The following is an 11,844-nucleotide window of genomic DNA, read 5'->3' on the forward strand; positions in this document are numbered from 1 at the left end:
GTTCCTCGGTTCTCAGGAGGATAGATTAATTGTGGTTGTGCTGACTGATGTTGGGTATTATTCTGACTGTGCTAACGTCATGTTGGCAACAAGGTTGGGAGTTACAGGTTTTGTGAATACACTAATGAGGCTAATGTTTCTAACACGGGGAAAAATGTAGCGTGTCATAAACATGATTTAGAGTTACTGTGAACGCCATCAATAAAACCTTTTTTTTCATTTAATGCGTCTTATAGTTTGGTGCCTTTTATGAAATAATTGTGAAAATAGACTATTCATTAAGAGTGCACAACATTTTCCAGCCTATAATGCAGAGAATATTGTGTGGGGGAAATGTAAATATTTTTAAGGCCTAAATTAGAATTTTTATTTACATTAGTTAATTATCTGATTTTCTAATGGTTTTAATCAGTTATGGTTGTGGGATTTATTTTAAACATCAGAATGTTACCAACAATTTTTTACATGATTTTGCAGTGTCAGGGCTAGAATACGTCATCACACAACAAAATTGTTACAAAATAATATTAATTATTTGACGACTTTACAGCATAAACACTAAAAACACAAATTAACGAGAAGACACTTGTTCTATGATCCCTTTTATTATTGCAAACACACTACTGACATTAAACATTGATCATTTTGAATAGAACTAGCATATCACACCTAAAATCTCTTCAATAGGGTCTGTTCCAAATGTCACTTCATTTAGATGACTTCCCTGAGTCTCTAATTTTTACTTCAACATATTAAAGCTTCTGAAACCTTAATTTAATACATATATATTTATATTGGAGAAAATACCATAGTTTGTGATTTTAATGGAATCGTGTTATAAAACTCTGCATGGCTTTATGAATGTCTTAAAGTTTGGTTATCATATTCAAGAAAGTCGGACTTTCAAAGCAAGCGTGAATCAAACTTTGTCCTCCAGCTTCATATATATATATATATATATATATATATATATATATATATATATATATATATATATATATATACACACACACATATAAAAACTCTTAGGGGTGCTTTTAAATCTCCCACCTGTCAAAAGAAATGGAGACAGTGGGGTGGACCTGTCACCTGGAGCAGCATGAGATTTCCCTGTGGGGGCGGTCATTCTGCGAGCTGACAGAGAAATGAGTAACAGTAATAAGATTTAGAAATATTCTCTGCTTTTTGAATTGGCACTATGGACAGGTTGTCTTTACAAAACTGTTTAATTCTGATGTGCGATCACTTTCTATCTATTAGCACAATTTTTCTTCTTGACGATTAATGATGGAAATTATCCAGTTACCAACTAATAGTAGCTATAAAAAATACCACATGCAGTTTTACTGCACAGAAGGTTTCATGAATAAAAGAAACTACCAATAAATGCACAAAGCTGAATGCTCATGGTTGATTGGCAGGACAGATTTATGCAAAATTAAAAACTTTATCATGAAAATAACACTCAAGCCTTCAATATGCTAACAACACCCCTGGTAATATCTTAGCCACTCTCAAATTTTCCAGTCTGAAGATCCCAGAGCAACTGGAACAACATCTGGCAAACAAAGCACATCAAAACTGTAATAAAAAGTAGCATTAGAACACAAGAAATAAAAAAATAAAAAGACTTTTCCCCAGTGGTTGCCACTCAGGAGTCACCACCGTAGACGCTTCCACTGCGGTATCTTTTAATAATTTAAAGTGAAGAGGCGGACTTTCCTGCAGCTCCTTTTTCTTGTGGGCTTCATTAGTACCACCACTTCCTTGTCAGCCAATTTTTTGACCTTTTGTGTTGAACATTTTTCTCTGCTAATAAGATACAATTGTGGGAATTGTTCACAGTGATTGCTTATTAGTAGTAATTTCTTATTCCTATGTCCTTCGTAGTTATTTCGATATATGAACCCCCTTCCACAATGATCACCAGCTACAGAAAGAGAATTGACACTCAACAGCTGATGTTAAAATTAAATACCTTTATCATTGATAATTTTATTTGTATTTATTTATTTGCAAAAAAAAGGAGATAGGTTTAAAATTTAAAACATTGACGGAAAGATAAGAGTACAATTTAGTGATACTGATTCCCTGGTCTGAACCTATCCCCTATAGTCAGACAAATCTTTGTCGTGTCCGCTTTTTCTCTCAGATTCAATTTTTTAAAAGTTTGAGATTAATAGGAACAGTGTGGTTTCATGTAAATGAAGAGTCCCTGCACCTGTAATTGGTCTAATGGAGCCATAGTATGAAAAACAAACCAGGCCATAACCAGAACTGTACATTTGTCTTCGAAGAGGTTGTGCTTAATGAAAACAAACAACGAACTGAGATGCATAAAGTTAATGTGTTTTTATAATTGGAAACAAACAGAATACCAGTGACCAGATCAAAAAGGAATTATTGTATTGTCCATCTTCCATTTAAATGTTCAGAAGTTCAGTTCCATGAGTTCCATACTAACCAAGGAGGTAGAAATGTGTATGCCTCCTACCGTCTGGCCTAGAATTGTTGGGTCCTAATCATACAGCTGGAGTTGGGTCTCAAGGCAAGGCCTAGTAGCTTTGAGTCAGGGTATTAAATCAAAGCCTAACAGATCATCATCTTTTGGAACCTGGCCTGCACAAAACAGGCCAAGTCCTGCTCTGGTCACAACCATCAAATCCAGAGATAGCCTATTAGGCAGCCCAAACAAAACCACAAATCACATCAGGGCTATATACCGCAGATGCAATGTTTGCTTTGAATATACGGTACTCCCTTCAGAGAAGATCTGAAGATCAAAAAAGATCTGAGGGAACTACATAGTGTTGTTGAAGATCTAGAGAAAACCTATGACAGAGCATTAAGCTGTGAGATGTGCTGTAGATCAGCATTGAGCACCTTCTGGTTTGTTGTGGTCATGGACAGACTGACAAATGAGATTAGGCAGGAATCTCTGTAGATCAAGATGTTTGCAGATGACATGATCAACAGTGAAAGCATCGAACAGGTGGAGGAACAAACTGTTCCATACGCTATGACATTTTTATTCATCAGCAACTCAAAGGTAGGAATAGGACTGTCTGTCTTTCACATACTTCTTAGGGGCTTCATTAGTACCACCACTTGCTTGCTAGTAAATTTTTCTTGACCTTTTCTCTTAACCTATTTCGCTGTTAATAAGACTCAACTATGGGAAACTGCTCATCAAATTTGCCTAATTAGGAAAGTTCTTTATATAGATATCCATGACCTCAGTTACAGTCAGATCATCTTTGGTCAAGAAAGCCACGGGTTAACAGAAAAAAACAAAAAACAAAACAGTAGTATCAGGTCAGTCCTTTTGAAAAACATTGTTTTTGTGTTGAAGTCTGGATTCCTTTGGTGAACAGTAAGATTCTTACCTGTGAATATAAGCCTTAAATCACCTTTGACCTAAAGGACCTGTTGAGCAAGAGAAAGAGAGCTTTGGGGGAAAACTAAAAATGTTTTCTTTTTCTTTTTTTTTTAGGTTAATTATAAAATGTGCCATTCTTCTCTCCTGCTCCTAGCTGAACATAACTTTTTGGACCCACAACTCTACTACCATGCCATAACCGTCCCAATATGTGTTCACTGTGGTAAGGAATACAACTTTTGAAATAGTCCTGTTATTATCAGATTTATCCAAACTCAAATGGATCCTAGGAGTAACAACTCTCAGAAACAATCACTTTTCAGCCAATCCATACCAAGCAGTTGTAGATTGTTTTTTGGTCTGACTTCTGTATGGTCAGCACTGCTGAGAGCACACATCCATACAATTCAATAACCAGCTTTTTGTTGGTTATCGTATAGAACTATATATATATATATTTGGTATTTTCTATTATATTTGGTCTATGTTTAACTTCATTGAGGATTTACATGTAACGACTGACATACGACCAAGCATCATGTTCGCATAATCAAAGCCATTCCAGAATAAACAACTGTTGCAGTCACCCAAATGACCAATTGAGGCAGGGGCAAAAAGGGAGAAGTTTATTAATTGACTACTATGATAATAAAGTACCAATTTAAAAAGGCAAATTTCTTTTTTATGTATATTGGTTTATTTTCTGTTCGTGATAGCACATTCTGTTACTGGTTATTTGGGTTCTATTTGAGTTTAAATTGGTGCACATGTTTGGATTGCCATGAGGATGGATTTGACAAAACTTTCACTCCACTTTTTTTCACCCAATCAGGTTCTTTTGACATATTGAGGTGGGCAAAATCCAGTGAGTATAACCGTCTCATTTCAGGTGTTTTTTCTTTGTCATTCAGAATCCCATGGTTGACGTCAAAGAATATCCATCCATGGATTGTTACTTCACCAGAGTTCCCTGAATGCCTAGCCCAACTCTGCAAGCTGGTTACGCTCTGGTTTGCTTGATTGCACCCGAACAAAAAATGGAAGCATCACAGTACTTAAAGTAACTATATTTTATATAGTTACTATATATATATATATATTTTAATCTAAAACAAAAAAATGTAAAACGTTTATAATAAAAACCAGACTACATCTAGAAGAAATTTGGGTCACAATGTTTGCAAGAAGTTACCGTACATAATTTTTTGCTGGTTTGTTTTGGACACTCCTGTTTTTTTTTTCTTTTTTTTAATTGCTTTAACTTCGTCAGAATCAGCTACTCAAATGAGCTAAACAAGTCGGTAAATATAGTTGAGTGTGCCCTAAGATTCCTTAGGGCTCCTTACAGAATAATATACAGAAATAGACATGAGCTAAAATAGTCCACACATGCAACACAGTATTATAATGATGGGGTAAATGTGGATGATTTCCTGTAACAGTCTTCTTTGCTTCTGAAATTGCTAGGGTGAAAATGTCATGCACTGCATGGATGATGTATGCTCCATTTGAAAACTACTAAAAACATTGGATCCTTTGCTCCAAATATGTCATGTTTAACAGTAATGGGTGCAGCAGCTGTGATATCTGCAGGCAGGTTGCAATTGCCCAGTCTGGCTAATTTTTTCATGGTCTGGTGTCGCACAGTGGTAGAATAATTATTATAACAGTCCTAAGATTTTTTATTGCTCTTTTGAATCCACATTTTAATACATAATTACCAACTCACAAATCATTTTCATGTATTGTTTACTTAAGTAACACTTTTTCCCATTTTATTCAGGTTTTAAGATGCTTTCTTAAAACCTGGATGGATGTCAGTGATTGGAAGCAGGATAAATGTAAAAAAATTATTACAAAAAACTGCTTTAACTATTTAAAGGATATGTATTATGCCAAACAGTTAATTTTTAAAACATTGTGTTTTTAAAAAAAAAATATTATTGACAGAACTGAAAATTAAGTGTTTATATGTTCTCCCTCTGAAAAATGTGTTCTATGGGTTATCTATCTCCAGTGTTAATCCAGCTCAATTACTCAATACAGTTTTGGTCTTTTTCGGCTCACCAAAGACAATTAACTTTGTTTTAAAATCAATTTGACAGCATAACCATTTTACAGTTACAAATGTCTTTTGAATTTAATAGAGATGTTGGGCAAAAAGGTGCACTCAAGCTGCATTAAAGACGCCCCTGGCCCGCATTACTCCTCCTGTAGGGCAAGTTAGTCGTTATTTGATGCTTTGTAAGTATTTTGAGTGGGTTCGCTTTCCCATGCCCCTTTTCTTTCAGCTTTTTCTGCTCACCTGAGAGAAGAGGCCTTATCATGGGGTGGAGATCAATGAACTGCTGTTTTGTGCTCAACCAGTGCTGAATCTTATTTAGAAGCCCTCCAGGTGGGTAGGATCAGCGGCAAACTGAGAAAGGGAGCGAGAAAGAGGCAAAGCTGGCATCCATTATTTATTTCCTCATTTAACACTGGCAGCAGGTTCCTCACCCGCTTTAATTTGTTCAAAGAGTGGTGGTGTTGGGCTAATTCTCTAAAGGTGTTAATATCGTGAACGTAATGGGATTCTTGCACAAAGACGGATAGGGGTTTGAAAGATAAGGATTGTGTTGTGTAGACTCAGAGCCTTATTTGCTGATGAAAATGGCAGTGTGCTGCCAGCTGTTTTTCTGTACTGGGAGCCCACCACAAGGTAGGCCAGTTTGGTGACAAGCGTGGATCCAGTTTTGCCTTTTATTAATAAGAGTAGTCAATGATAAGTCTGTTTTTTTACAAGTTCAACACAAATCCCTTGCATTGTTTTCCTTCACCATTTATCACACCCCAAAATCTGATGCCTCCTAATGGGGATTTAAGAGCCAGCACTTTTCTTGCTGTATAAGATAAAAATATTGCACAGAAAAATAGTTCTTTAAAGCAGACTGCAAAATGTATCTAAGATTATTCTACTTATACCTTGGAAAATATGGAAACTGTACAAAAAGAAAGATTTGTTTGATTTAGCATAAAAAGTCAATAATCTATTATATGTTTAAAATCTTTTATTTATTTTTCCTATTTTCATAAAAAATTGATGGGGACATTACAGTTGTCAAAAAGCATTTCACAGAGTAACAACTCAATAACAAAGTATATATATATATATATATATATTTTTTATTTTTTGAATCTTCAGAGATCCTAACACGTCCCATTGGCATTGCCTAGGTACACATGGAGGGCTGATGGTAAAATCCTGTATTACTTCATTATTGTTTCAGTCTTTAAATATTTTTTTATCTATTCAATAAGGGGAATTAAAAAAAATGTAGAGCCTTACTTTAGCTTTTAAGGAGTACACTGATCTTTAATCGGATTTTTACGGTGGCCCCAAAGTGCAAATCACGTCAATATAATCCAGTCATCGATGTGTTATTGTTCATACCTTTTCTGGTTTCTATAAGGAAAAACATATTTACAGAAATTAAAATGAAATATTAGAAAACGAAACACAATAGGAAACTGGAAAAGTTAGGTACTATGGGACATCACTTATTAGATGATGAGTACCTTCCTTTCCCGGTGTCTCTGTTTGCTTCATTTTTCTAACATTTAAATTTGTTTTCTGGAAATAAAGTGTGTGTTCTAAAATTTTTATATTTATATTTATGATCTATATAGATAGATAGATAGATAGATAGATAGATAGATAGATAGATAGATAGATAGATAGATAGATAGATAGATAGATAGATAGATAGATAGATAGATATAGATATATGTATATATATATATATATATATATATATATATATATATATATATATATATATATAGATATATATATATATATGAAAACCAAAAGCTGTGTTTTAGGTCTTTTTAAGTTCCACTGACGTCCTTGATTTAAGAAAAATGGTACACAATTTCTGAGAACAGAGAACTATGATATTTTCATTACATGTTTTTTGTTTGTATTTTATTCTTTTTAAATTATCTTAATGTCTTTGCTTTTTTTTCTTGAAAATAGAAATGCTTTAACTCTTTACGTAGGTATGTCTTACTTTTTAAAATTTAAATCAAAACTGTAGTCTCTGAACGCATACAGGAATAATAATAAAAAAAAAAAAAAGAAACAGTGACAGTGACAATGTCAGAGAAAGGTGGTGTTGGGCCCAAAACGCACAAGGCTTGTGCACGACAAAGGCAAAAATCTGGGGCTTTAAACACATTGATCAACGTGAAAGCTTTGCATACAATGTCATTCAAGTTTAAACTGTTTTCTCGAGTTTTTCAAACAACAAAATCTCTGACTAATGCCAAAGAAAGTATGGTTTAAAATTGTATTTGCGCCTACCAAAGCTTTTTATTATTATTATTATACAACCTTAAAATTATGTTTTTTTAAGTTTATGAAAAAAAAATAGCAAAATTGATAAAGAGCTTTACTTCTTTGCTCAGATCATTTAAAGTAAAATATTGCAAGAAATTGTTTTAAAATTATAATTGAAAGAAGAAGTCTGAGACTACTCAAGACAACACAAAAAATGATACAATCATTTAGTTCAATCTCCTAAAGATGAGGGGTGAAAAAGATTGAAAAGTTTACCATTAATAACGGCAGTTTTATCGCCCAAAGGCACTTCTTTTATGGTGATTTTGAACCAAAAATGCTAAATGAATCCATATTAAAACACTCACTTAATGATAATAAACAACAATGGCCCAAAATGGCTGTGCATTTTCCATTAAAATGTGAGCTCTAATTGAAAAAAGGAAAGACGAAAAAAGGAATACATTCATCTGCGTGAACCCTCTGGGAAGAAATCTGTCTTCTATTCTGTTGTAAATTGAGCTCACCTAGCTGCTCACTGCAGAATAATCAGGAATTAGGGGATAAATGCAGCTACTGTGAAGAGAAAGACAAGTCTGCATCACTCCTGGAGCCTGAGTTTATAAAGTCCTTTTTTTCTCCCTCCACAAGCTTGTGGCTATGCTTCTCTGTTTGAATGCAGGATTTAAAATGTCTTCGGAGAAGCGCAGTGGGTGGGTAAAAGCTGTTTCTATGCTGTGCTATAAGGCTCCACTCAAGATCTTTTCTTTTCTCACTGTTAGATTCCAGCTTTCTTCATTTCAAAATGCTTTGAAAGAGCGGAGATTGAGAGAATGTGGGTCTCTGATTGCAAGATTTTTAAAAGAAAGAAACCGTTTTTCACACTTCAGTCAGTTGGGGGTAAATGATGAATTGTGAAACACAAGGTTTACATATTGTCATACCTCGCACAGTTTATATCAGCACTTTGTGCCTTTGTCTGTAATCTGCAGCCTTCCATGGCTTTTGTCAGCTGTTGCTGATTGGTGGCGGGGCCACACCTTCATCACCCTCTCGTGTCTTTAAGCGGATGGAGTTGACCCGTGGTGCTGACAACAGCCGTCAGAACGGCTTTGGATCGCCCTGCTGGAAATTGAGTGTTGAGTGAGCAGATTACACTGAGGCCCAAAGACCGGACGATGCGTTTCTTTAATCCGAATGGTTTGGCTTCTACATTTTAGCTGTCCTTCACTGACTTTTAAACATGGCTGTATGCTGTCAAGACCACAACCCTTTTGGATCACAGTAGCTTTTTTGTCCTCAGTTGTAGTTTTACCAGAACAGCCCGTTATTTGAACCCTATACAAGATGCAAACAAACAAAAAAAAACTCACTTATTGGCACACAGTGTGTGATAATAAATGAATTTTTAAAATTATAGATTAAGGGGCAAAAGTTCCTTCACAGAATATCTAGTGTCTGGCATATGCCTTAGTCATGTGCACCCATGACTCCCAGGGGTTGTCTGGGCACTATAGAGGGTTGTAGAGATGTGTGGCTGCATCCTACCTCAGCCTTACCTTACCTTAGGTGTTGCTCAAGTGTTCACTACAAGCCTGACGTCCGCAGTAAATGGAAAATGTTCATGAACATTTTCACTTCACAGGTTCACCATCTTGTCTACAATCTTGAAATTTCTTGCGGGCCACTTACGTCCCCTTAAAGCTTTGCCCATTTTTTCACCCATAGACAGTATTCTGTATCCGTGAGGGCTGTTGTGACAACCGCATTACATACGAGGTGCGAAGCTTAGCCATAACCAGCTCAGTGGCCTTGTGGAAGAGTGTCCACCCTGTGTCTAGAAGGTTACAAGTTCAAATCCAGTGCACAGTCATACCAAATGGGACCTAATGCCTCCCTGCTTGACACTCAGTATCAAGGGGTTGGATTGGAGATAAAACCACCAAAGAAAATGCATAGAACACATCCAAGTGTGTGAAAACTAATTGCAATTTTTAATTTTTATTTTGAAAGAAACTTGGGGTAGAGCCGGTACTCCTTCCAAGAAGAGCCTGTAGAGGTGGTTTGGTTAGTTCACCAGAATAAAACACCTTTGAAGTGTGACTATGTAAGCAAACAGGAGACAGTAAAAATACAATATTTCATCTCTCAGCGGGACAAGCTCATTAACCTCCCTAAAGAGCTGGAAGAGGTGTCCAGGAGACGGATAAGTCTGGACTTCTTTCTGAAGCTAATGCCATCATGACCTAAATCCTGAAAAATTCAATATGTAATAATTGGAGGATTTATGATTTAAATTGCTAATGCCTGTTGAAATGTGATTCTCGTAATCTTTGTTTAGAGAATCAAGTACAGCTTTGTGGAAATGTTTAATACTGTTGTTACATGCCAAGCAGTCATACATCTTATACTTTGACATAACTAGTTTAATATTTTCACAATTTAAGTTTGTTAAAACCAGCAATAAACAAAAGATGAGCTGTTAAATGCAAGTCCTGATCTAATTTTAACAACCAGTCCACAATTATATCTAATAATCACATTTGTTTTTTCTTTATTATTTAGTATTCATTCATTGCTCTTTCCTGCCTCACATAAAATGTCCTTGCAGTTTCTCTAGTGGACCGTCATCCCTCCAGTTTCCTCTCCACTTGTTCCCTGCCACTGCCACAAGTTCCATTGTTAGCCATGAGTATTATAATCCACCAATATACCTGCCTGATCTTGAGCTGACACTTAACCAACAAGAAAGGGCTCTGAGTCAATCCTCTGTTATCCCTGCCTCACCTTGAACATATCAGTCACTTCTCTTCACATACCTCCTTCCATCTAACTGCTCTCATAAATTCTCCCCCTCGTTTTATGTTATCACGGTCATGTGAAAAAACATTGTAATTTAAACAAGAATGGAAGCAGATCTCACAGTAAGCTGTTTAATTTAAACCAGTGCTTCTCAAATAGTGGGGCGCGCCCCCAGGGGGGGGCACGAAGCGATGCCAGGGGGGGCGCGCGGTGGTGGCGGTTTTAGGCACAGGTTTGTCCGGTGCGCAAATTTAACGTGGGGGCAGCGGTGACAGCGGCTCAGTGCTTGGAAAATAATCTGGTCCACTATTCGGTTCCTATTGTCTGTTCTGTCTGTCCGCGGCTGCGCGAGTGAGAACGAAAGGGGAGGGGTGGTGTGGGCCCTGTCTGCCAGGGGAATCGGGGCACGCGGACCACTGCTACCGCTGCCTGTTGCCCAAGATCACCGCTGCCCTTAGATTCCTAAGCTCATGCTAACAATGTCATTCTTTATGAACTATTGTAGACATTTTGATGAAGTGTCTTTATTTTCCATCCATGTTTTCTTTGTCTGCCTGTGGTTTAGTTAGTGTCAGACAGACATAAAGACAGCAGGTAATGCAGGAAAACAGCTGCACTTTTATGAGATCAGAAATAAACAATCCGTCATTTAGAAAAAAAAAATCAGCACGTTTTTACCTATTTCTTCAGACTAAAAACGTTAAATATATTGGTGCTGCTGTGTTAATGTTTCAGATCAATTTAGATTTAATATTATTTATTGATTGAATTATTTTTTTTCAGCATCAAATGGTTCAGTTGGTCAAAATGTTTCTAGTTTAAATAAGGAATGACAGATTTTTTTTATTTCAGGTACTTTCAGCTTCTTTTCTGTTTTAGACTAGAACAGGGTTTCTGTGGCTAAATAAAGTTAATATTTGTTGAAAGTGGATTTATTTTGCTTTTTTCTTTTGTTAGTGTTAAAAGATACAATTTTAGGTATACAAATTTTATAGATACTGACCTGATGTATTGTCACCGCGCGAGTGTGTCTGTGTGTGTGTGTGTGTGTGGGGGGGGGGGGGTTATGGGGGGGGGGGGGGGGTCAGGGGGGGCGCGAAACATTTTCTTTTCCTAGGGGGGGCCTGGCAAAAAATAATTGAGAAGCACTGATTTAAACTAAGAATTAAGGCGAGATAAACAGTTTAGACTCAATTCTAAATGTGCATGTAGGGAGCAAGCAGCTGCATTTTTTGGCAAGTTGAAGGCAAGCGAGGGAATTCTGGCTGTATCTAAAATATCAGTAATTGAAGAGATTAATAATGAAAGCATGAGAAAAATGTTAAAGTCACGCTTCAATAAAAAT

Source organism: Oryzias latipes, chromosome 4 (genome assembly GCF_053564925.1).
Source record: "Oryzias latipes strain Hd-rR chromosome 4, Olatipes_Hd-rR_3.1".
Lineage (NCBI taxonomy): Eukaryota > Metazoa > Chordata > Actinopteri > Beloniformes > Adrianichthyidae > Oryzias > Oryzias latipes.